Source organism: Phyllostomus hastatus, unplaced genomic scaffold (assembly GCF_019186645.2).
Source record: "Phyllostomus hastatus isolate PE091 unplaced genomic scaffold, TTU_PhHast_1.1 phas_contig_34, whole genome shotgun sequence".
Taxonomy (NCBI): domain Eukaryota; kingdom Metazoa; phylum Chordata; class Mammalia; order Chiroptera; family Phyllostomidae; genus Phyllostomus; species Phyllostomus hastatus.
Genome location: NW_025333857.1, coordinates 4044892 through 4072359, shown reverse-complemented (window position 1 = coordinate 4072359; position 27468 = coordinate 4044892). Strand labels below are relative to the sequence as shown.

Below are 27468 nucleotides of genomic sequence, written 5' to 3'. Positions count from 1 at the left end.
GGACTTAAGCTCCTTAAAAGTAAAGACTGTATCTAAATCATGTTTTATCTCCCCCAAATGCCTAGCATACTAAGTATATGCTTTATAAATATTTCATGAACTGAATATAATGTAGGGAAGAAGGAGGATCTAAGGCTAAAAAAGTAAATTGCAGATGGATTATGTAGGCATGAATAATAGAGTTCAGCTGGTACTGGTAATTGTTCTACAAAGGTTACATGTACAATATATTGGTTTTATCCTCATACATAATCAGGTGCCAGAGGGCAGAGGCCTTTAATACATTCTCACTCACATATTCTGATAATAATAGGTTGCTGCCCCACCATCTAGGGGTTGAGTCCTTCAGTTTAAAAAGTATCAAAGGCAACAAAATTTGTCAAGGCATTACACCTCCAAGGAGCATTCAGGGACATTTGCATTTAGGGAAAAGAAAAACAAGGATTGAATAAAGAAGAAAAGATACCAAGGATGAAAACCTGAATTTAAAAAGGTTGAAAACTGCTCAGCACATTGTGATAGAAAGAGCATAGATTTTAAGGATCAAACCTTGAAATCCAAGATCAGATCTCAGCTCCATTACTGGGTTCTATCACTGTGCCCTGCAGCAATTAAGTAACTTCTCTGAACTTCAAACTCTTCCACTGTAAAAGATGTGAATTTGTACTTAGTGTCAAAGAGTTAAATATGCAGCTTAACATGAGTAATGCAATTCAGACATGTAAAGCTTGCCTATGTGTATATCATCTCTTTCCATATTTTATACCTCTATGCCATCTGTTTCCACCAGCCCTGATTTCTTTTCTAGTTTGTTATACTGCTTGAATAATTGAAAACCATTTCTAAATTTTTGTAGACTTAGAGAGCCTATAAATACATAAATCAAGTTATACCTATTTGTAGAGTTATTAGGAGATAAAATGTGGTGTCCCAAATTTTCACATAGCTTAATAAATATGATTTCCCTCAACTCTATTATATCTTCCCATCAAAGCCTGATTTACAGAGACTTTCTAAGACAAGAAGGCAGATGCAAAGGGTTTTGGCTGCCAGAGTTTTAACTGTTTCAGATGCTTCACCTAGATAACTTTCATTTCTGTGGCCAGATCTTTTCTGAAGTCACCTGGTTGGACAGATAAATATCTCTAAGTACAGTTTAAAATGAATTAGCTAGAAACTGCTTTATACATTTTTACTCCTTTATGTCAAAGCCCACCATTTTTTTTATTTTAATCATTGTTCAAATACAGTTTTCTCCTTTTTACCCCCAATCCAGTCCCCCGTCCCACCCTCCACACTTCCCTCCCATTACCACCCTCCCCTTAGTTTATGACCATGTGTCCTTTAAGTTTGTTCCTGTGAACCCTTCCCATTGTCCCCTTAAATTCCCTCTTCTCTCCCCTCTGGTCACCGTCAGCCTGTCCTCTATTTCAGTGTCTTTGGTTATATTTTGCTTGTTTCTTTGTTTTGTTATTTAGGTTCCTGTTAAAGGTGAGATCATATGGTATTTGTCTTTCACTGACTGGCTTGTTTCACTAAGCATAATGTTTTCCAGCTCCATCCACACTGTTGCAAAGGGTAGGAGCTCCTTCTTTCTTTCTGCTGCATAGAATTCCATTGTGTAAATGTACCATAGTTTTTTGATCCATTCATTTACTGATGGGTATCTTGGTTGCTTCCAGCATCTAGCTATTGTAAATTGTGCTGCTATGAACATTGGGATGCATAGGTTCTTTTGAATTGGTGTTTTAGTATTCTTAGGATAGAGTCCCAGCAGTGGAATTGCAGGGTCAAAAGGCAGATCCATTTTTAGTTTTCTGAGGAAGTTCCATACTGCTTTCCATAGTGGTTGTACCAGTCTGCAGTCCCACCAGCAGTGCACTAGGGTCCCCTTTTCTCCACAACCTCTCCAACACTTGTTGTTTGTTGCTTTGTTTATGATGGCCATTCTGTCTGGTGTGAAGTGGTATCTCATTGTGGTTTTAATTTGCATCTCTCTGATAGCTAGCGATATTTAACATCCTTTCATGTGTCTTTGGATTTTCTGTATGTCCTCCTTGGAGAAGTGTCTGTTCAAGTCCTTTGCCCACTTTTTAATTGGATTCCTTGTCTTCTTAGAGTGCAGTCTTGTAAGTTCTTTATATATTTTGGAGATTAAACCCTTGTCTGAGGTATCATTGGCAAATATGTTTTCCCATACAGTTGGTTCTCTTTTAATTTTGATACTGTTTTCTTTAGCTGTGCAGAAGCTTTTAATTTTGATGAGGTCCCATTTGTTTATTCTTTCCTTTATGTCCCTTGCTCTAGGGGACAAGTCAGTAAAAAAGTTTCTGTCGTGAAATATCTGAGATTTTCCTACCTACGTTCTCCTCTAGGACTTTAATGGTGTCACATTTTATATTTAAGTCTTTTATCCACCTTGAATTTATTTTTTGTATATGGTGTAAGTTGGTGCTCAAGTTTCATTTTTTTTGCACGTGGCTGTCCAGTTCTCCCCAACACCATTTGTTGAAGAGGCTATTTTTATTCCATTTAATGTTGCTGCCTCCTTTGTCAAATATTAATTGACCACAGAGACTTGGGCTTATTTCTGGGCTCTCTGTTCTGTTCCATTGTTCTATGTGCCTGTTTTTATGCCAGTACCAGGCTGTTTTGATTACAGTGGCCTTGTAGTATAGTTTAGTGTTGGATATTGTGATCCCTCCTACTTTACTCTTCTTTCTCAAAATTGCAGCAGCTATTCGGGGTTGTTTATAATTCCATATAAATTTTTGAAGTGTTTGTTCTATGTCTGTGAAATAAGCCATTGGTACTTTAATAGGTATTGCATTGAATGTGTATATTGCTTTGGGTAGTATGGACATTTTGATGATATTAATTCTTCCAATCCATGAACATGGTATATGTTTCCCATTTGTTTGTGTCTTCCTTGATTTCTTTCTTCAGTGTTGTGTAGTTTTCTGAATACAGGTCTTTTACCTCTTTGGTTAGGTTTATTCCTAGATATTTTATTTTTCTTTTTGCTATTTCAAATGGGATTTTTTCCTTGATCTCTGTTTCTGCTGTTTCATTGTTGGTGTACAGAAATGCCTTTGATTTCTGGATATTGACTTTGTATTTCGCTGTTTTGCCAAATTCATTTATTAGGTCAAGCAGTTTTTAGGTAGAGTCTATAGGATTTTCTATGTATACTATCATGTCATCTGCAAACAGTGACAGTTTTGTTTCCTCCTTTCCGATTTGAATGCCTTTTATTTCTTTTTTCTTGTCTGATTGCTGTGGCTAAAACTTCCAGTACTATATTGAATAGAAGTGGTGAAAGTGGACAGCCTTGTCTTGTTCCTGATCTTAGTGGAAAAGATTTTAATTTTTGGCCATTGAGTATGATGTTGGCTGAAGGTCTCTCATATATGGCCTTTATTATGTTGAGGAATGCTCCCTCTATTCCCACTTTGCCGAGTGTTTTTATCATGAATGGGTGCTGTACCTTATCAAATGCTTTTTCTGCATCAATTGATATGATCATGTGGTTTTTGTCTTTGCTTTTGTTTATGTGATGTATTACATTTACTGACTTGTGAATCTTGAACCATCCTTGCATCCCTCAAATGAATCCCACTTGGTCATGGTGTATGATCTTTTTAATGTATTGTTGGATGCGGTTTGCCAGTATTTTGTTGAGGATTTTAGCGTCAATGTTCATCAGTGATATTGGCCTGAAGTGTTCTTTCTTTGTTGTGTCTTTATTTGGTTTTGGAATTAGGATGATGTTGGCCTCATAAAAAGAGTTTGGGAGACTCCCATCTTTTTGGATTTTTTGGAATAGTCTCTGAAGGATAGGGGTTAGCTCTTCCTTAAATGCTTTGTAAAATTCTCCTGTGAAACCATCTGGTCCAGGGCTTTTGTGTGTTGGGAGTTTTTTGATTACTGCTTCAATTTCTTTTGTTGTTATTGGTCTGTTCAGGCTTTCTGCTTCTTTTTCATTGAGTTTTGGAAGATTATATTTTTTCTAGAAAGTTGTCCATTTCACTTAGGTTTTCAAATTTCTTGGCATACAGCTCTTTGTAGTAATTTCTTACAATCCTTTTTATTTTTGTGGTATCTGTTGTGATCTCTCCACTTTCATTTCTGATTGTGTTTATTTGGGCCTTCTCTCTTTTTTTCTTGATGAGTCTGCTTAAAGGCTTGTCAATTTTGTTTATCTTTTCAAAGACCAGCTCTTGGATTCATTGATCTTGAGAATTGTGTTTTTAGTCTGCATGTCATTTAATTCTGCTCTGATCTTGGTTATTTCCTTCCTTCTACTTGCTCTGGGCTGTCTTTGTTGTTGTTCCTCGAGTTCTTGTAGACGTAGGGTTAGGTTGTTTGTTTGGAATGTTTCTAACCTTTTTAGGTGGGCCCGTATCGCTATGAACTTCCCTCTCAGGACTGTCTTGGCTGTGTCCCATAAGTTTTGGGTTGTTGTGAGTTCGTCTTCATTTGTTTCCAGAAACCTTTTGATTTCTTCCTTAATATCATTCTTGACCCATTCATTGTTTAATAGCATGCTATTTAATCTCCATGATTTTGAGTGTTTTTGTTTTTTTTCCTTCAGGGGCTTGGTTTCCAGCTTCAGTCCCTTGTGGTCTGAGAAAATGCTTGGTATGATTTCAATTTTCTTGAAATTCTTGAGGCTTGTTTTGTGTCCTATCATGTGGTCTATCTTTGAGAATGTTCCATGTACATTTGAAAAGAATGTATATTTAGCTTCTTTTGGATGGAGGGCTCTGTATATATCAGTAAAGTCCATTTCATCAAGGGTATTGTTCAATGCCACAATATCTTTGTTGATATTTTGTTTAGAAGATCTGTCCATTTTTGATAGTGGGGTGTTAAAATCTCCCACTATAATTGTGTTGCTGTCCATATCTTTCTTGAAGTCCTCTAAGATTTTCTTTATGTATTTCGGTGCTCCTATGTTGGGTGCATATATATTTACAATATTTATGTCTTCTTGATGGATTCTTCCCTTGAGTATTATGAAGTGACCTTCTGGGTCTCTCTTTATGGACCTTTTTTGGAAGTCTATTTTGTCTGATATGAGTATTGCTACCCCTGGCTTTTTTTTTCCTGTCCATTTGCTTGGAAGATTTGTTTCCAGCCCTTCACTTTCAGCCTGTGTAGGTCTTTTATCCTGAGGTGGGTCTCTTGTAGACAGCAGATATGTGGGTCATTTTTTCTTATCCAATCAGCTATTCTATGTCTTTTGATTGGAGCATTTAATCCATTTACGTTTAAGGTTATTATTGATAGGTACTTATTCATTGTCTTTTATGTACGTGTGTTTCTCTCTCTCTCTCTCTCTTTTTTCCTCCCTTCCTTAAAGCAGTCCTTTTAGAATCTCTTGCAGAGCTGGTTTGGTCCAGGTGTATTCTTTTAGACTTCTTTTGTCTGGGAAGCTTCTTATTTGGCCGTCTATCTTGATCGAGAGCCTTGCTGGATATAGTAGCCTTGGTTGTAGACCTCTGGTTCTCATTACCTGGAGTATTTCTTGCTATTCTCTTCTGGCTTGAAGTGTTTCCATTGAGAAGTCAGCTGTTAGCCTTATTGGGGCTCCCTTGTATGTTACTTCCTTTTTCTCCCTTGCTGCCTTTAAGATTCTCTCTTTGTCTTGAAATTTTGTCATTTTAATTATGATGTGCCTTGGGGTGGGTCTCTTTGTGTTCCTCTTGATTGGGACTCTCTGTGTTTCCTGGATTTGTGTGACTTTTTCTCTCATCAAATTAGGGAAGTTCTCCTTCATTACTTGTTCAACTAAGTTTTCGATCCCTTGCTTTTCTTCTTCTCCTTCTGGTATCCCTATTATACGGATATTATTACGTTTCATATTGTCTTGCATTTCTCTTAATCCCTCTTCATTCTTTGTGAGCCTCTTTTCCTTTTCTTGCTCTTTCTGGATGCTGTTTTCTACTTTGTCCTCCAGCTCGCTAATCCGATCTTCTGCTTCATCAGTCCTGCTGCTCATTCCTTCTACTCTGTTCTTCAGTTCAGAAATTGTATTCTTCATTTCCTCTTGACCTTTGTTGAGAGTTTCTATTTCCTTTTTCATGTTTATATAGTTTTGCAGTGAGATTGATGTAGTTTCCCTTCTAATTTCTGAAAGCTCATTGTGAGTTCATTGAACTTCCTGGTAATCATTGTTTTGAACTCACTATCTGATAGTTGAGTTGCCTCTATTTCATTTAGCATTTTTCCTGAGGCTTCCTCATTTCCCTTCAATTGGGGGGTTGTTTTCTTTTGTTTTCTCATTGTTCATGGGTTTCTTCTTTTTTTCTTCTTGTTTGTTAATTTGATCTGTTCTGATTCCCTGTAATTATGGTGTGAACTTCTGTGGTAGAATAGTTGTGAGATTCAGTGGTGCAATCTCCTTCGTGTATCCTGGTGCTCACAGCTTCCCCCTACTCTTTTTTGTGATCAGTTGGAGGAGTAAGGCAAAATGGTTTAAGACAGCAAGACAGTATACTATGATATTTACTTTAGCAGCCAGTAGAGAAGAGATGGGTTATCCTTTGGCTCCTTATAGTGTTAACCGTGATCCTCCACCCCACTATCCACGTTTTAGAAAGGATGGAAAGAAGGTAAGACTCTTATTGGGGACAAGAGGATTGTTAGTTGGATCTAGAAAGCTGTGAGGCTGTGGGAGGTCAGCTTCTAAGGTAGGGTTGGACTAAAGATTAGTATATAAGAGTAGTGAGTAAAACAATAGAGACAACCCCCACAATAGTATAGTTCAGAAAATTGCAAAGTGGGCTGAGATCAGGTAGGGGTATTGAGAAGCATTTATGATTGTATAGACTAGGTCTTACTAGTAGTAATAGTAAAGTGACAGTCTTGTGGCAGAATCGATGAGGTCTAGATAACAAGAATAAAGAGTATAGAACCTTGAGAGGTGTATTAATGGAACACAGATGAAGGATAGTAACTTATCAACACCTTGTGACTGAGATACCAGGGGGAACCTATCAAATGACAGTATAACCAGCCAAGCAAAGAAGATTATACAGAAAGAAAAAGAATACCAAAATATTTTTAAAATAAAAAATGTCGGAAGAGTGAGAAAAAGATAATACAAATTTACAGTAACTTGCAAGATTAAAAAAAAAGGAAAGAAAAGCAGAAGATGTAGTGCAGGAGAGATAAGTTTGGAGTGGAAAGAATAATATTAGGATGAATGGAAGAGAAACATAAGGGATTGCAAGATAAAAATAATAAGAATTAAAAAATAAAATGTCACATAAAACACAAGATAAAATCAATCAACCAACATCAGCCACAAAAACAAAACAAAACCAAACAAAACCAAAACAAACAAACAAACAAACAAACAAAACCCACAAAAAACCTCTTGTTGGTTTCTAACTGGCCAGACCAGTTTTTCTGATCTTGCTGGCTTCAGCTGGCTGAGGGACCTTTGAAATGCTTCTCTTTCTCCCAGCCAGATCTCAGCAAGTCTGTCAGGTAGCCTAGGCGCTCCCGAACACACTGGCTCTTTGTATCTCACTTCTATGTTCTTCTGGACTCCGGGGTCCTGCAGGTTTCCAGCTCTATGATTTCAGGAGGCACCCGCGACGTTTTGGGATTCACTGTGCCCTCCCTGGGGATCGTAAAAGGGCACGCCCCTCCCCCAAACTTTTGAGATTCGGGGTCTAGGATCGCCCTAAGCCGCGGGACCCTTGTGGGATCAAAGCACGGGAGAGTCAGTCTTCCCGATGGTGTGCGAGCCAAGCCCTTTCCAGCTCCGTGTTCCCTGCCAAACTGCACTCCAACCGGGTGTTGGTGCCTTTCCCAGCTCCCCCGGTCGGGCTGGCTGGAAATCTCTGAGCCACCACTGTAGGAACGCACCAAGCGCCACGTCCTTCCCGGGATCACGGCACAAGATTCAGGCCTCCCTATGGGGTGCGAGCAGAGCCGCGGCCCGGCTCTGTACTCTCCACCGATCTGCACTTCAACCGGGCTAGGGGTGCAGGCGCCCTTCCAGGCTGCCCCTGGTCCTGTCGGGTAGAGTCCCTCACTCCTCCCAGGTCTCTGGGTGGGTGTTCATAGTCCCTGGGCGATTTTTTCCAGTCCAACTGGCCAATCTGTTCCTTTTAGCAAGATGTTCTCCCCTGGAGTTGCTCACCCCCGTATTTGGGGGAGGGAGCAGCAACTTCCCTCTCCCGGGAGCCCTGGGGCAGACCCTGGGGCAGACCCTGGAGCACTGGGCGGGCCTGGGGTCTGCACACCCTAGACCCCACACTGATCCCTGGGCCCCTTTTGTCCTGTAGCCATCTCCTTACCATCTGGTTTTCCAGTGAGTGCAATAATTTTTGATGTCCTGCTTTCAAAAGTGATTCGGTAACCTAGCCCACTTGCTCTGTTTCTCCACAGATCCGCGAGTTTCCCCCCTCTTCACAGAAGCTGAGAAAAACGTTGCCTAGAGTAAAGCCGCCATCTTCCCTCTAAAGCCCACCATTTTAATAAACCAGGTTTTTCACATGCGGCAAAACTACAAATGGTTTTGGTTTTCATATATGGACTCAATGAAAAGATTGAGTTTTTTTTTAAGATTTTATTTATTTATTTTTAGAGAGAGAAGGGAGGGAGGGGGAGAGAGAGAGAGAGACAGAGAGAGAGAGAGAGAGAGAGAGAGAGAGAGAGAGAGAGAGAGAAACATCAATGTGCGGTTGCTGGGGGTTATGGTCTGCAACCCAGGAATGTACCCTGGCTGGGAATCGAACCTGGGACACTTTGGTTCCCAGCCCGCACTCAATCCACTGAGCTACACCAGCCAGGGCTGAAAAGATTGAGTTTAAACCTGCTGCTCCATGAAGTAGGACATAGTTTGTGCCATTAACATCCCATAGAATTTCATGCCCTGCTTTTGGATGGTATGATTTTTGAGGGTAAAACAAAGCTGACCTTGAGCTGTTTGCTTTCAACTGGCACTTAGGTGAATAGCAATGGCATACACTTGTTTCAAACTGAGATATCACATCAATGTGAGCAGACACTCCTGTCCATCAATAGCTGATCTCCACATTCATGAAGAAAACTCAGTGAGCTATGGGTCAGGCTTTCAGTCCATACATTTTTTAGCATAAATTTTCTAAGAATAAGCAACTTAAGTTTTACAAAATACAGATGAAGGCAGCAATAGGCATCTTATTTTAACAAAATTGATCAAGAACACTAAGATTGTTCTAATCAAAAGTAACCCTTGAAGTGATTAAGAAGATAAAAGAACAAAAATTTGAAAGATTTAATTATGTTGTAAAAAACAATATGTATATTAAGGACATACCAGATATATTAACAGTGTGTATTATATACTAGGCAACTTTGATGTAGTCTATTATTTAAGTTTGGGAGGGAATACATCTATGGTTTGTCACCAAAAACTAGAATAGCCCTGGTTGGATGGGTCAGTTGGTTGGAGTGTTGTCCTATACACCAAAATGTTGCAGGTTTGATTCTTAGGGCACATATCAGGGGTAAGCTTTAATCCCTGGTCAGGGTGTGTATGAGAGGCAACCAACTGATGTTTTTCTTGTTCTTTTCTCTCTCCAAATATCAATAAAAATATATTCTCAGGTGAGGATTAAATTTAAAAAAATATTTTAAAAAGCTAGGAAAGAATTACCTATTTTATATATTAAATGTCTGTTCAACATTTATAATAAAAATATGTATTTAAAAGTCTATTAGACATTCAAGTATAAATGTCAACTGGAAATATATGAACTCTGAGAAAAGGTCTGGAATAGAGATATGAAATTCAAGTTAACAAGATACAGATAATTTTAAAAATTAAACCTAAGATATTACAAAAATTACTTGCCAGGCAAACCTGCATACCAAGAGTGAGTTTTTGAAGTGTTAATTATGTTAGATCATTGAGCTGAAATGCAGTGTGTTCAGAGACAAGCTTGGAGAGCAGTGATGGACAGCTTGAAGGTATGGGTCTCAGGATCCAGACCCCCTTTAAGTGAAATGAGGTTTTCCATTTACCTCAGTGCCATTCCTCTTGATCTCCTTGCTGGCTCCTCTACTTTTCCTCATTTTTAAGTGTTGGTGTCCTTTAGGGTTTGATATTAGGGCCTTTATATTCATTAAACTTTCTCCAAATATGATTTCATCAAATTTCTTATTTTAAATGCCATCTGCAATTCATTGATATCCAAATTTAAATCTTCAGTCCAGAGCCATCACTTTAGACTTGACATTTCTAAGATGTCTTAAATTATTATCCAACATATTAAAAAGAAATGTCCAAAAAGAATTCTTGATAAATAGCACCACCATCCACCCTGTTCCCCACAATCTAAAATGACAGGAACTTTCCTGGATAACTTTTTCTCCCTTAAACACTACTACCAATTTCCCAAGTCCTTTCTACTCTAATTTGGAAGGACAGTTCAAATCAAATTACTTATCATCTACACTGCCATACTGCAGTCTTAGCCACAATTATTGTAGCCTGGACTACTGAAGTCATTCCAAGTTCTTGTCCTTATTTCTACTCTTGTACTCCACAATCCATTTTTCACTGAGCAGCTCCAATGATCATTTAAAAAAAAGTAAAAGAGAAAAAAATCAGTATAAAAATGGTTATAGATCTCTCATATGGTTATAGTTTCCCTAAGAACAACTCATCACTCCTCTTGGAAGCTACTAAGCATGAGAAGAACAAAGCAATGAATATACGTAAAGAAAAAAATTGCTCAATTTTAATTTCCAGAAATATTAGGAAACAGAGAAATTACAGCTTCAAATAATATGTTACCTTACCAAATGCTGCTAAAATCTGGCAGAGCTCCCTGGAAGCATAAGCAGCTAAGTGAAAAGTGCCTGGAAACCAAGAGAGAGCAGATTTCAAAAAGCACCACAGAAATACACTCCCTAAGTGTGAGGAATGACTTCAAAAGCAAAAATTAACTTTGACACTGGAGCTCTAATCGACAGGATTGAGTTCCAACAGCTTTATAGAGCAGTTGCCAAGGTGAGGTGTTCAATAGCAGTGGCATTTCAAAGACAATGCTACCAAAGCACATCCTCCATCTGAAGGATTGCCTTTGTGGACTTAAAAATTCATAACTTTATAACTTTGTGGCCAACTATTTGGACTTTTTAACAATTTATCTAATTCTGCTAGAGTGACCAAGCAGCTTTGCAGTGTGAATTCTGACTTCTGCATAGGAGAGGAATTTCATTCTGCATAATGTCCATTTAACAACATGGCTTGATTTACAACTTTATTTTGCAAGCTCTCAAAGAAACTGAAGTGGTGCTACTGAGCATATGCAATGACATCAACCATTGATGCACCTGCTACAGAGCAGCAGTTTGCACATTATCAGTTTGTACATTATCAGTTTGCACTGAAAGCTGTGCCTCTCTGGTTTGCAAAAACAAAAACAAACAAACAAAAATATATATATATATTTAATATACATGTGTATATATACACACATATACATGCATGTATATGATATATATGTGTATTCAGATATGTGTACACACACACACACACACACACACACACACTTCTCTTTTGTCCCTCAGAAAGGTCTCCTGGAGTTTGTTGACACCTTGGACCAAAAGCATATTTCCCTTAGCCATTGTCACTAGTGAAGGGATTGGGACAAGGACATGCAGAGCTGGCAGTAGAAGCTACCAGATACCTTGGGCTTTGAGAGCCAAAAAAGAACTGGCTATACACATACAAACTCAAAGGGTCTGAGTTATACAGGAAGGAAACAGTCTAAATCTGGGGAAAAGAAGGAGGAGCTTTTGAACTGCACATCTTGAAAGGCTACCTACAATACATCACCAAGGAAGAAAAAATAAAATCACTAAATAAAAAAGGCAAGAATAAATGAAGTAAAGGGAAGAATATAAATGATGGAAAACAAAGAGGTGGAATCAAGAGGACAGAAATGAGAAAAGACAACAAAACTTCTATTATTTACAAACCTGTGGGCCTATTATCTACTCAAATGAAATTCAAAACAAGAAAAGAAAATTTTTAAAAAATCAGATTATGTCACTACCATCCTTCAAACCTTCCAATGCCTACTGAGGGTTTTTGAATAAAATTCAAATTATGTACCATGGTCTGTCTTGCAGTGGAGTTGGTTCCACTCTGTTACCAATAACAAGTCTTACTCCTCCCTCACTCCTTTGTTTATATTGCTGTTCCAAGTTCCACCATGGTTCTCTAGAACTTCTGCAGCCAAGTCTCAACATAATGTCATATGAAGACCTTACATCCATCCCCTCACCAACATCTATTCCCTTACCAACATCTATGGTTTTTACTAGTGATCTTCTTTTCCATCATCTTATTAATTTATTTCATAGCCCTTACCACAACCACTATTATCTTCTTAATTATACTGTTTATTTAGATGATGTTTTTCTCCCTTCACAGAAATGCAGGTGCCCCCAAAACAGAGGCTGGTGTAGTCCAGCACCTAGCACATAGCAGCACCTGATAAAGTCTGATGACTAGAAGAAGACAAAATAACATATTTCTAGGATTCCTGCTAGTTCTAATGTACCAGTACTTATATCCAGTACTTCCTTTTTTAAAGGCTGACAGACACCACCAAAATATTATAACAAACTTTTTTTTTGCATACATTGATTGATCAAGCTAGTAATTATATCACTAATTTTACATATATCTATCTATGTTTACATAGATAAATATGTTAAGGATAAGTTTTCTCATTTCATTCTGGAGTTTCTGGAATTGGCTCTCTAATCTGATTAGACTTAAAGATGTTAACAACTATTTTCAATAGTAAAGACAATACTAACAGTACATGGCAGGATCTGGAAATAGGAGGATAGAAAATATCTCTATTGGATACATCTAATCAATCATTTATAAGAAGCCAGAAACTGAGTTATTGTGTATATAATACATCTGAACATCCTTAGAAAACTAAAAATATAATGAGATCGGCTGGTTGCTAATAATGTTATTGGACAAAGTGGTGAAAGAAAAGAATGAGTTCCGGGATTCAGTCTTCCAGCTCAAGCTTGCATAAATGACCTGAAATTTTCTGTGTGTGCCCCAAGAAGACTCTTATCTCATGTAGCCATAGGGCTAAGCTTGTTGAAAATCAAAAGCAGAATGTCTTTCTGTGACTAGCTAAATTACAAGGCAAGTTCAACTTCCAATCTTCAGTGTTGTCTACTATCAAAGTGAAACACAGATTGGCAAAGAAGGGGATTCTACAAGTTGGAGTGGGAATGAAGCTGCAGACCTTTAGCTCCTAAATTATTGTGGATGAAAAAGGAGCGCTGTAATAAGCCATAAATTCTGAACTGGGCAAATCATGGTGGGTAGTCACACACTAGGCCTGTAACTGCTTCAACAAAAGGTTTTTAAGTAATCCCTGTCCACTGTTCTTGTGTATCTAGCATAACATACCTTTGAAAAAACCCTCAAGAGAGCACACAATCTTTCAACGATCTTGTAATCCAATCTCTGCCTTGCTTTCTCCCACCTTTGTGTAATCTTTCTTACTCCTCTCCTTAACTTTAAATGAATAAAAGAAACTGTAAAATGTTATTCTCAGAAGTATTTGAGATCTTTCATTATCAGTTTGGTTCAAACCCTTACCAAAATTTTCTACAGGTTTGAATATTTCTCACCTTAACATTATGATGAATCTTAGCCAGTGGAAGAGGTCCTTCCATCCCCAGTAGCCTCCCAATGTCCAGCAGAAGTGACCTCCCCAGCCCTAGTGGTAGTAGCTGCTCTAGTCCCACCTAATGGGATTAACTCTGCATTGCCTGAGGAAATTGTCATGTCCTCACCTAAGGCAGTTGCCATGTAAGACAAAGCTGATTCCCCTCAGGATCCACATTCACCAGCTATTTTTGCTTCTTGACCTATAACTAAATTCAAGTCCTAAAGATGAGGTACAAAGTGTGGCCCATGAGGAGGTGCTCTATACTCCAAATGAATTCTTTCTATTTCAAATTTATGGAGAGAAATCTGGAGTACATGTGTAATGATATTAAAGTTGTAAAATAATGGTGAAAGGAATATAAAGTTGAATCTGGATGAATTAATTAATATGGATTTCTTAAGTAGTAGCTAGGAATGAGTGGCCAGAGAGGAAATAAAGCAGGGCCCCCACCATTACAATCTAATAAAGCACTTAAGATGAAGATAGAAACCAAAAGGAAGCGTGTCTTACCTATTAACCCAGCAGTTCTGAGCCTGGTCCGTTAAGATTACCAGGCATCACAAACATCATGAGCAAAAATATCACAGTGCAGGAGGAGGGGAGCCCTTGAAATTCTATGTATGTCATCTTCACTAGCTGTGAAAGAAAGCCTTTGTAACTGTCACAAGGTCTGAAAGGGAGAGGAGGATGTGGAACCTAGAAACTGACTAAAGTGTATAAACCTTGAACCCCAGTAGTCGGACACTAAGATTAGCTGAGTGCCCACTTGCAGCCAGGTGCTAAAGTATATAGAACAAACGTACTAACAAATTTACTAATACCTTATTTACTCTATATATTTCATAAATAAACTTGCGATCTCTTTTCCACTATACATGTCTCTTGCTTGAATTTTTCTCTTGTGAGCAAGACAAGAACAAAGAAGAGAGCCCTTTGACTCTGGTCTACCCAGTAACATATTCATTAAGCAGAGATTCTACATTTAATGTTGCAGCTCAGGGAGTTAGGAAGGGTTCCAACAATGTGGTTGATAGTCTGTAACATGAACCAAAAGGTGACCCACAGTGAATAAATTAGAACTGCCAGACCTACCTTGGTAGAGGAAAGGATTCAAGGGCTTATGGAGATTAGAATGTTAGAGTGGATTTGTATGTAAAACCACATCATCTGCACTGGAAGGGTTTGGTAGACTTTACCTCTCTTGCCACTGCTACAAGATAACAAATCTGTGAGCAGAGCCCTGGTATTTTTAAAGAGCTCAGGGATCATTATTCTACCTAGACCAGTGGAAACTAAAGCACTGAATTGGGAAATTTAAATGCAACAGTTGTAATTGAATCTTGGGATGGCAGGAGCCAAGTGATAGCACTCAACTGCCTGAAGCAAAGTGGACATAGGTACTGTAACAGACAGCAAAGTCAGAGCACTAATCCAGGCGTAGGAGTGAAATAGATAAGAAGCTTACTAAATCCTCACTTGATTTGTATAAGCAGAAATATTCTAGATTAAGTAAATAAAAGTCTAATCTGAATTATAAAAAGTAAATCATAGCCCCTCAATCAATTCCCAGAATTGAGCCAATTTGGAGACCCAAGAGTCTTTCAATGAAGGGGAGGGAAGGTCCCCTTCAGAAAGGACCTCAGTACACTGCCGAAAATAATATTGTCAATCTTTCTTCCAGCCTTCCTCAAATGTACCTGCAGCCTTTGCCAAGATCACTGTGCACTGAGGAAAAGGAGATAATTGGACCTTTAGGGGATGACTGGACACTAGCTCTGAACTGACATTAATTCCAGGAGACCCACAACATCACTGGGGTCCACCTGTCAGAGTAGGGGCTTATGGAGGATCGGTGATCAATAGAATTTTAGCTTAGGTCCTTCTCTCAGTGGGCCCAGTGAGTCCTCAAACCCATTCTGTGGTTATTTCTCCAATTCTGAAATGTATAACTGGACTATACATATTTAGAAGCAGGCAAAATCCCCATATTGGTTCCCTGGCCTATGGAGTGAGGCCTATTATGGTAGGAAAGACCAAGTAGATACCACTAGAATTACCTCTGTCTAAGACAATATTAAAACAAAAGTAATACTATATTTCTAGAAGGATTTCAGAGATTAGTGCTACCATCAAGGACTTGAAGGATGCAGGTGTGGGGAGTCCAACTACATCCTATTCAAACCTTCTATTTGGTTTCTACATAAGACAGGTAGATCTTGGAGAATGACACTAGATTATCATGAACTTAACCACCTGGTGACTTCAACTGCAGCTCTGCTATACCAGAGGTGGTTCCTTTGTTTGGGCAAATTAACACATCCCTTGATATCTAGTACATAGCTATTGATCTGATAAAAGATTTTCTTTCCATACTTATCAATAAGGCCCACCAGAAGTCTTTTGGTTTCAGTTGGCAAGACCAGCAATGCAATTATACTATCTTAAGTGATATAGCAATGCTCCAAACCTATGTCATAATTTAGTTCACAGGGATACCTTCCATAAGATATCTGTAATGGATCATTACATGGAGCACGGAGTAATGACTACTCAAGATTTATTGGCAAGATATTTGTGTTTAGAAGGTGGTAATAAAGGTGATAAAAATTCAGGGGACTTCTATATCAATTAAAATTCTAGGGATCCAGTGGCATGAGGAATATTAAGGTATCTCTCCTAAGCAGGATAGGTTGTTGCATCTGGCCCCTCCCACAACCAAGCAAAAAAAAAAAAAAGAGGCACAGTGTCTGGTAGGCCTCTTTGAATTTTAGAAGCAATATATCCTCATTTGATACATGCATTTCTCTAGCCTATTTACCAAGTGACCCGAAAAGCTGCTAGTATTAACTGGGACCTAGAACAAGAAGAGACTCTACAACAGGTCCAGGTTTCTGGGTATGCTGTTCTGCCACTTGAGCCATCTGATCCAGCAGATCCAATGGTGCATAAAGTGTCAGTAGCAGATGGTAGTGCTATTTAGAGACTTTGACAGGCTCCTATATGTGAATCAAAGTTCATGCCCTTAGAATTTTGTATCAAAGTCCTGCCATTCTTTGTGGACAACCACTCTCCTTTTGAGACACAACTCTTGGTCTGCTACTGGGCCTTAATAGAAATTGAACCTTAACCACTACCACCAAGTTACCATGAAACTTAAGCAATCATGAACTGGTTGTCATCTGACCCACCAACCATAAAGTTAGGTGAATAGAGCAACACTCCATCAGCAAATGGGATTTGGTATATACACAGTCAAGTCCAAAAGGTTCTGAAAGCACAAGTTACATGAAGAAGTAGTACCCAAATGCCCATGGTTCCCATTCCTGATATTCTACCTTCTCTCTCCTGCCCCTATGGCCTCATGCCAAGCTCTCTAAGCTCACCTGATAGGGAAAGAGAAGGCTTGGGCCTAGTTTACAGATAGTTTTGCAAACTATGAAGACACCACCTAAATGTAGGCAGTTGTGGCACTATAGTCCCTTTCTGGAACATTCCTGAAGAACAGTGGTAATTTTTCCAGTGGGTAGAACTTTGAACCCTGGTTGTTCACTTTGCTCAGAAGGAGAAATGTCAAAATGTGTAATACCAATTCACAGGTTATGGCTGATGGTTTGGCTAGATGATCAGGGGCTGGAAAGGTACATGGTTGGAAATTTGATGATGAGTAAATTTTGGGGAAAGATATGTGGATAGGTCTCTCTGAATGGGCAGTAAACAGGAAGATATCTGTGTCCCATGTGAATGCTCACCAAAGTGTAACTTCAGCAGAGGAGGATTTCAATACAGTAGTCCCTCCTTATCTGTGGATTTTGCTTTCATAGTTTCATCTGCTCATGGTCAACCATGTCTAAAATTATTAAGCGGAAATTTCCAGAAATCAACAATTCATAAATTTTGAATGGTCTGTCTTTATTAGTAGTGTAATGAAATCTTGTGCTGTGTCAGTCTATCTCACCCAGGACATGAATCATTTTTTTGTTCAACATTCCTACTCAGCATATACCACCGACCCACTAATCACTCACTAGCTGTCTCTATCATCAGACCTACTGTCATTGGATTGCAGTACTTGTGTTCAGAAAACCCTTATTTTTCTTAAAAATGGACCTAAAATGCAAGAATAGTAATATTGGTAATTTAGATATGCAAAAGAGAGGCTATAAAATGCATTCTTCAAGTAAATAGTTGAAAGTTCTAGACTTAATAAGAAAAAAATGTTGATGTTTCTAAGATCTACAATAAGAACAAATCTTTTATCCATTAAATTATAAAGAAGAGAAAAAAATTGTGCTAATTTGCTGAGAGAAAAAGAAACCACCCTCACTTAACTTTTATTACAATATACTGTTTTATTATTAGTTATTATTATTTATCTCTTACTGTGCCTAATTTATATAGAACACTTCACAAATTTGCATGTCATCCTTGTGCATGGGCCATGCTAATCTTCTCTGTATCATTCCAATTTTAGAATATGTGCTGCTGAAGCAAGCACTGTGCCTAATTTATAAATTAAACTTTATCATAGGTATGTATGTATAGAAAAAAGCATAGTATACATAAGATTTGGTACAACCCACAGTTTCAGGCATCCACTGGGAGTCTTAGAACATAACCCCTATAGATACAGGATAATACTATAATCAAGAAGGATAGGAGGACCTGTTCTGTGGATACCAATCAGCCTCTTTTCCTAGCCATTCCTCTCATCTCACAATGGGCCCATGGACAAAGTGGCCATGAGGCAGGATGGAGTTTATACCGGCTTAGCAACATGGACTTCCGTTAGCCAAGGCTAACTTGGCTACAGCCACCAATGAGTGCTCAATCTAACAGCAGCAGAGACCAACACTAAATTCCCAGTATGGCACCATTCCCTGGGTTAATTTTCCAGCTACCTAGTGGCAGGTAAATTATGACTTCCATCATGGAAGAGGCAGTGTTTTGTTGTCTCTGAAACAGATACTCCAGACATAAATTTGTCTTTTCCATGTGCTATGCTTCTGCTAAAACTACTATCTGTGGACTTAGCAAATGCCTTATTCACCATCATAATATTTTACACAGTATTGCTCCTGGTCAAGTAACTCAGTTCACAGCAAAAGAAGTGTGGCAATGAGCCTGTTCTCATGGAATTCACTGGTCTTACCATGTTCCTCACCATCCTGAAAGCAGGTAGCTTGAAAGAATGGTAGAATTGTCTGTTGAAAACTCTGTAATAGTAATGCCAGCTAGTTGGCAGTATCTTGCAGGAGTTGAGGAAGGTTCTTTAGAAGGCTGTATATGCTTTGAATCAGTGTCCAATATATGGTAATGTTTCTCCCACAGGCAGAACTCATAAAGTCAGGAATCCAGGAGTAGAAATGGACATGACACCACTCCCTCTTACCTCCAGTGGCTCACTAGAAAGATTTTTATCTCCTGTTCCTGTGACTTGATGCCCTGCTGGCCTAGAAGTCTTAGTTCCAAAAGGAAGAATACTTTCAGTAGGAGATACACTGATTTCATAGAACAGGCCGATAAGGCTACTACCTGGCCAGCTGGGACTCTTGCCTCTTCATAGGAAAAGAAGAGAGTTATTGTGGTGGCTAGAATGATTCATCCTGATTCCCAATGGGATGTTGGTCTACCACTCTACAATCGAGGTAGAGAAGAGTATGTCTGGAATATAGGAGATCTGTTAGGTCATCTCCCAATCTCCCAGTATAACTATCCCCTATAATTAATGCCAATGGAAAATTATAACAACCCAGTCCAGGCAGGACTATGAATGGCCCTCAGGAATGAAGTAGTGAGTCATTTCACCAAGGTAAAGAACAATGACCCGCTGAGGTGCTTGCTGAAGGCAAAAGGGGCTACCGAATGAACAGTAGAAGGAGATATTTATAAATACCAACTATGTTAACAATCAAGAACTGTAACTGCCATGACTTTTTCTCCCTTATTTCGTGAGTGTGTGTATATAATGCTTTCTTCTTTCTCTTATTTCTTTATCATGTAACATAATATGCATGTCATACTGTTTAAATATTCTTAATTTTACATCATAGTATTTAAGTTATGAAATATCAAAGAGTAAAAAAAAATAATTCAAGGACTTTACTTCCTCCCCTGGAGAAGTGGTTAGTGCATTTTTGGTTGTGTGCAGCATAGTTGCTATCATAGGAAGTGGAATTATACACCATATATATATATACACACACACGTACACAAATACACACACGATGTGTATGTCCATAAGCATTTGGAATAAGGTCTCCTTAACTCAAGTTATATGAGTCAAACCTATCTTTTTTTAAAAGGTATTCACTTTTGCTATTCATCCAATTATGACACTAGCCTGGTATATCAGCTACATTACTAGATATTCACTAGGGCACAAATGCAGAATTCAAAACTGATGAACACCCTGCCTGGTGTGGCTCAGTGGAGTGAGCCCTGGCTTGTGAACCAAGAGATCACTGGTTCCGTTCCCAGTAAGGGCACATGCCGGGGTTGCACATTTGGGGGCATGCAGAGGGCAACCAATATATGTTTCTCTCCCTTTGTTTCTCCTTCCTTTCTCTCTCTTTAAAAATAAATTTAAAAAAAAAACTAAGGAAGGAAGGAAATATATCTTGATCACCTGTCAGCAGTGACCATGGAATGCTGCGGATGGCTCATCAACACGTGAGAAAAACATATACAGAGACAACCAAGTCCTGTGGGGAAGTAGAAAGGAAATGGCCACTCTCTCTGGTGGGGACAGTGCCCTGTTCTCCCTTGGAGAGGCTTTTTATTGGTTTCATTTGAATAAGAATTCAAGTAAAGCTCATTACTCATTGCTGGGAAGCAAGGATCAAACAATAGATAACAAGGAAGTCTGAGGGGCTATTTTGAGTCAGGGTCAAAGAGCTGTAAAACTTTAAAGAACAAACTTACTTCTTCCTTGGACCCTTATCATTCAACTGAGAGCATTCTAAATAAAGCAGGTTTCACAAAATCTTACATATTCTTTCTTAGGCCTCATCACCCGCCCTTCGCAGCACAGAGCTGCACCACCCTGTCATTGTTTCAGGCTTAGGGGGAGCAAGGGAAGTAAGGCAGCCAAGCGATAAGGAGATTTTCTCCCAGACAATGAGGATTCAGGCTATATCATAGCTGAGGAGCGAGGGTCCATCACCCCCTTTTGCTATAGCCCTCAAAGTCCTTTCTTGGGGGCCTCCCACGTGATCGTGCCTGTCTTAGATCATTCCCCTCTTGGGGAATCTTACCCGTCATTGGCTAACCGACCAAGCATTGGGGTTCAGTTATGAATGAAGCAGCAGAAGCAGTGCTCCTGCCAGGGAGATAAGCTTTTGTCTCCTTGCTGGCTTATGGTCCAAGGTCGTTCCCTCAGGCTTAGCCTTGGCGGGGGTTACAGCTTCTGATACCAGGCAGGGTGGTCCCCAACAGAAATACATGGGAAAAATAAATAAAAAAAACTGTTAAGAGAAATGTAGATATAAACTAAAGTGCAGAAAGTAAAGTATTTCCTATGGTTAACAATAGAAAAACTTAGATTCTTTATTTGGCTCGTCATTGAATTTATTTATTTTCCTACCATGAGATTTAATTTTAAAATATAAATTTTATTGCCAGAAAGGTTTACAGAAATTGTTTGTAAAATACCTTTCTCAATTTCCAACATACACATCTCAAAGTATCACAAAATTTTAAAAATAGGGGAAAATGAAAATATACGCTTACAGATATCTATGTTTCCATTTGCAGGGAAAAAGGTAAAATTAGATTATTCTGAGTTATCCAAAGGACCATTCAACTTATTTATTAATGCAGCTGAATAAAGGTAGTCATGTGACTAGGAATTGAAAGTATCCCATACCATTCAACTGACTTTACAGCACTTCTCTTAAATTTCTTGAAATGTCTTTGAAGTAAAAATTGTTTTCACATAAAAATGGTGTGCGTGTAGATGTATACAATTATAGTAGGTAACCTGAGTTCCTCAAAACAGAATCTAAATGTTTCATTTAAGAATATCTAAATATTAAAGATCTAAAAAGTTGGGCTTAAAAAACTAGCAGATATCATAAGACAGAGGGAAATAAAACTTTGTGATAGTGTGAAAAGCTCCTTAATATCCTCCATAGGCATTGAGCCTAAGGGGGCCAGAACAATCTGACCACAGGCAACCAGAAACACTTTTCACAAATTTCCAAGAAAATAAAAAGCTTAGTCTGTAACAGAAACTCAGAGGTATTTACTGAGTGAACCAGATATGATTAATGTGTATGATAGAGCGATACAAAGTTTGAAAACTAATTAAGTCCCTTGAAAAACTAATTAAGTCACTATAACTTAAAATTCCTCAGCAGGCTTCATATTTACCAAAGCCATTTTTCCTATCATTTATTTGTTTAAATGCACACTCATCATTTAAGTCTCATTTCTTGTCATCTCTTTCTATTCCATCCATGAAACTACTTCTATTACTACCTCTGTGCATTTTCCCATCAAGTTCTCTCTCACAGAAAGCCATTTTCCATCTGGCAAACTTCTCATACATCAAGTCCAAACTTAAATATCTTGGAAATTCTCTTTAACTCCGCAGAGTTATCACTGCTCCTTGAATTTTCCCATAACATTTTATACACACATTTTCTATATTATTTAGCAAACTATTTTGTTATTATTGGGTTAATATTCTACCCTCCATACTATGTTTTAAGCTCCACAAAAAAAGAATAGTTCTTACTCATTTATGTGTCTATAATGCTTTATCCAGGGTTTGGCACATTGCAAAAAAAAATCAAGATTAAACCTGCCTGGCGTAGCTCAGTGGATTGAGCATGGGCTGCGAACCAAAGTGTCACAGGTTTGATTCCCAGGTAGGGTGCGTGCCTGGGTTGCAGGCCATGACTCCCAGCAACCGCACATTGATATTTCTCTCTCTCTCTATCTCCCTCCCTTCCCTCTCTAAAAATAAATAAATAAAATCTTTTTTAAAAAATCACGATTATTTTCTCAAGTAATTGAAAAGTGTTCTTTGCTAGTTTACTTATCCCATAATATAATTAATATAACCATCAATCATCAATAATATCAAGTTAGAGCTCATATTGGAAACATAAAATCTTGAGTCCAAAATTCAGTAATGGAAATTAACATTTGATTTAGTATCCTAGTGTAAAAAAAAAATTTCCTTGGCTACTCAACATGAATGTGAAAAGGAAGTTCTTGTTAGCTGATTAGAGAGTGGGTAACTTATTTCTTATGATATTAGCTGGAGTTGGAAAACAGAAAAAGCATTTACTAATATTTCTGAAACTGTGGGCCTGGCTTATCACTTTTGAATTATTAGAAATGTTCCCTTTACTAAGTATGCTTCTGCCTCCTTTCAGTGGTTGTCAGCTGGGTGCAGAATTGCCTACCCACAGGTTTTTGCAAATGTGGCACAGGGACATGGGTTGTCACAAGTCTGGAGGATGCATTTAATAGTAACCAGGAGCTAGGGATGTTCAGTGTTCTGCAATGCTTGGGAAAACCTACAAAAAATAAATGTCCACTCTAAAATCTTAATACTGCATTATGTAATACTTAAATAACCCGAGAGTCATTTTGTATTGATTTATATTACTAACTTCTATAGACTTGATTGCAGAATGAAATGCTTTCCAATCTCCTCATGTCAGTCTATGCATATAATTGTATTTCATTTTCAAGTACAATCCTGAGCTAGAATTGTTAACCAAGTAGTACTCTTGCTGGAAAATTCTAAGGAAAAAATAGATATACTTCAGCATATTTCCAGGTTGCCATGAAACCAAGAAGAAATATATGGACGGGTTACTAATAGAAACTGCCTTTGTTATCCAACTTTCTATTTTCCTGCACACTTCACAAGACCAGATGTTTTCTCTGAAACTGATTCAAGTTTACTTTCTTCCTCTTTGGTGATTAAAGTTATATACCATACTGTATTAACATATATGAGGAGGGACACAAAAAACCCTGGAATTTATTTATAAAGAATTGTGTATTTATTTGTACCTGTTTAAATTTCAGTCACCTTCAAAGTATTCTCACTTTGATGCACTACAGCTATCAAGATGTTTTTTCCACAGCTCAAAAGCAGTTTTTGAGCTCGTTGATTTTGATGCCTTTTAGTGCTTCTGCTGTTTTTGTTTGTTTGTTTGTTTGTTTCACCTCTTCCACATTGGCAAAATGTTTTCCTCTGAGGACTTCTTTCATCCAGGTAAACAACAAAAAATATTGCTCCAGGTGAGATCCAGTGAATAGGGAGGGTGGGGCACAGGGGTCATGCTGTTTTTGGTCAGAAACTGCTGAACACTCAGCACGGTGTGAGCAGGTGTGCTTGTAAGTTACCTATCATGTAATGGATAAACACACTGAAAGTCTTCAAAAAAATTCATTGAAGTAGAATGCAGCCTCTCACAACACCACCACCAGCTGGTACATTGATAAGGATGGGATCTAGAACACTCACGTAGCGGAGGAAGCCTGTATTACATAGGGGCTTTGGGTGAATAGCTTAACATTTCTGACCTCATTTTTCTCAAAAGGCCTCACAGTGCTATTGTTCAGGGTTAGGTAACATAGTATGTTTCATGTATATAGAAAAGGGTCTGGATCAGAAAACAAAGGTAGGATAAGATGGTTAATGTCAAAGAAAGCAAACACCTTATCAATACTGTTTATATATCTGCAGAAATATCAAGCCAATGAAACAAAGTGAAGGGACTCTTAATTTATTAATGAATGGCTATAATTAAGTTAAGAAGAGAATTCTGTGATGATTCTCTTTCTGTCCTGAGGATTTTGATTTGATTGGCAGCAATATCTCAAAGAATTGATAATTGCATGAGCTAGGATAAGGACAGTGGCCCTTTAGATCACCAATAATTCCATTTATCTAGTTCCCTGCTCATCAAGTAAGTGTCTACTTTGCCTTTTCATTCTCATTTTCCTAAACAAAGTGGATGTGCCAAACAGATGATCTAAGCATTGTAGTTCAGTTGGCAGTCTTAATTTTCATTATGAATTAATAACATTTTATCTAGTTTATATGGAGTTTTATTACTGAAAATCTATTCAGGTAGATTTCAATTTGATCAGTTCCAGATATTTCACACCTTGAAGTTGATAATCCCGTTGGTATGGAAGTCTAATAAAACACCTCTTTAGTTTCAAGTAACAGAAGATCACAGCAGTAAAATAAATTGAAAAGAGAAGGTAAATGAGTAAACAGGCTTAAGTCCGTTAAGGAAATAGAAAGATGAACTAGCGAATCAAACTATTTATTATTTGCAACATAGACTTAGTAGTGACTCAGAAGGTTTTCAGGTTAGTTTTACCTGTGAAAGATAAACATCCAGAGAAAGAGATGTTTAGTATAGAACTAATGCATACAAATAAAAAGATTTTGATGAAAATGAAGCCTTAGAGTAAAGAGCAGGTAAATACTTCTAATCACAAAATCTGTCTATTAGATTACTCAAGTTACTCATAAGAGGGGCAACAAAGAACTCAGATACCCAAGACATATTTCAATTCAAAGGAGAAAAAAACTCAGTGAAATAAGAGATAATACTTAAAACCTTTGAGTCAAGTTCACTCTTATGATAATTTTGGTTGTGACTTCTTGCTATAGCATATGCATAATTTAAGATTTCCTTAAATTAACAAAATTAATAGTGGATACATAGGATGCCAATAAATAAAAAACTGAGTAGGTAGGCAGACAAATAAATGGATAGAGAAAGGTAGATGGATGGATAAAAAGAGATAAAATTAGCTTAAAACCCTCTGAAAATTCATTGATTTTAAAAGTCCTTTAATAATTTCATAAAGGGTCTTGTAGTATAGAAATATCTACTATTTCCTTTTAGTTTGGTTGTGAATGTCATAAATAATCATGAATGAAAAAATATTTTTTTCAGGACTTCCTAGACGTAGGCTTATTTTACATAGTACAGTGTTTCTCCAGCTTGGCTACAAACCCTGGGATGTGTGTTAAAGATACAGATTCCTGGGATCCATACCAACCCACTGAAACAATCTCACAGAGCCAGAGTCTGAGAATAAGGAGTTTTAAAAAGCACTATTGAGATTGTTATGGTTCCAGGAATTCATATAACAACATCCATAATTTCAAGATTAAGGATTTCACTATGTAAGCTTTTCAAAGAGTCAATTTCAGCTCTGGGGGAATCAGAACAGTAAGTGGTATACTTTATCTGCTAGGTACATTCAGTTCAGTTCCCCAACAGTGGCCTAAAGCATACTGACTTGAAGGTGAAGCTCCTGCTAAGTGCTGGGGCTGGGGGCTGAGTAAAGGCAGGTAGTAATATCAAACAACAACAACATCAAAAGTTAAGACTCTTGTCTATGAGGAAGAGTTTCTAGTCTGGTTTGACAAACATGAATAACAAAGACAAATTGAAGCTTATGCAAGACAGTATATGATCAAGCATTTGGGGACTGAGGAAGTAGAACAAGAAGGTAAAAAAGAAATATCACTGTGGGATTGAGTTGAACCAAAGTTAAAAAAACTGATAGACTCATAACTAACTTAGCCCAGTGGGCAGAATATTATGCATTAGAGATCTTTGAAAGGTGAGATTTCAATACCCAGCTATTCAGCCCTCTGAAAGAAATGAACATAGTGAAGAAGAGAGAGAGAAACAAGTGTCGGAAATTATCAGGCCATGAAGGAGACCATCCAAACATCATGGCATACCACCTTCTTTCCTCCTTCATTGTATCTTTGCAATCTTCTCTGAACTAGGACTATTAGGTCATAGAAAAAAATGCTCTGCTCTTATCTGATTTCAAGAGGAAGGGATATGAGAAACCCCCAATAATTATTAGAGGATATTGGGAGTTGCTGGGGAAGAAGATGAGAGAGAGAGAGAGGATGCAGTGATAACCATAGAGAGTTTTTAAAATAGCACATCATTTATAGCCTACTCCACAGGTGGCAAAAAAAAGGCCTGCAGGCCAAATCTGGCCCTCCACCTTGTTTTATCCAGCTTGGCACCTTGTTTCTACCCAGCGACAGCACTGATCTCTCACTTAACTGTTAAAGAGTAGTTACATTTATACAGTCCTAAAACTACATTTGGCCTTTTGAAGGCAACAGTGAGGTTGATGCATCCCCCAGTGAAAACAAGTTTGACACCCTTGGCCTACACTATGGGGTACTATGGATTCTCTGGGAATATTAAGCAATTCTCTAATGCTGCAGATTATGAAGTAGCCTACAAAATAATATGTTTACATAATATTTTCTAAGAACATCAAATTGCTTTTTCCAAGATTACCACATTATCATGTTTTTTTTTAAAAAAAAGAATGAAATTTGATTTATAATTAGTTAGGACTTGATGTCTGTATTCTAATTCTATTCTGAGATGTGCTTCTGACCTATTGTGAACACTTGGAAAAACTTTTGTTCCATATTTGAGCAACCATGTGTTATTTTTTTCCCTCCTCTTTTCCCACAAATCCACCACTCCTCATAACATGTAAACTTCCAACACGGAATCTTGAAGCCTCCAGTCTTATGCATTCTTTAAATTTTTTATATAATTTTATCTTTAAAAATTTCTTCCTTCTCCCATTTTTTCCATGAATAGCTTCTGCAAGTGTGGCAAAAACTACTTTCTTCTTCCCATGCTAATACCAAAATTGCTTATCAAAGTTCTTTCTAATAAAGGCTCTTTCTCACCCCCACATTAGG

General features: G+C 38.0%; 1 protein-coding gene, 1 non-coding gene and 1 pseudogene across 2 annotated transcripts in view; 1 reads left to right on the top strand and 2 right to left on the bottom strand.

Annotated features, from left to right (window-relative positions):
• The window catches only part of LINGO2 (leucine rich repeat and Ig domain containing 2), a 329669-nt gene that overhangs the window by 171893 nt on the left and 130308 nt on the right, over positions 1 to 27468 (bottom strand). The window lies entirely within an intron of this gene.
• On the top strand, positions 15487 to 19162 carry LOC123819838 (annotated as a pseudogene).
• Positions 18113 to 18219, bottom strand: LOC123820341. Its single transcript, XR_006785957.1, has one exon. It is a non-coding gene; the product is annotated as a U6 spliceosomal RNA (small nuclear RNA).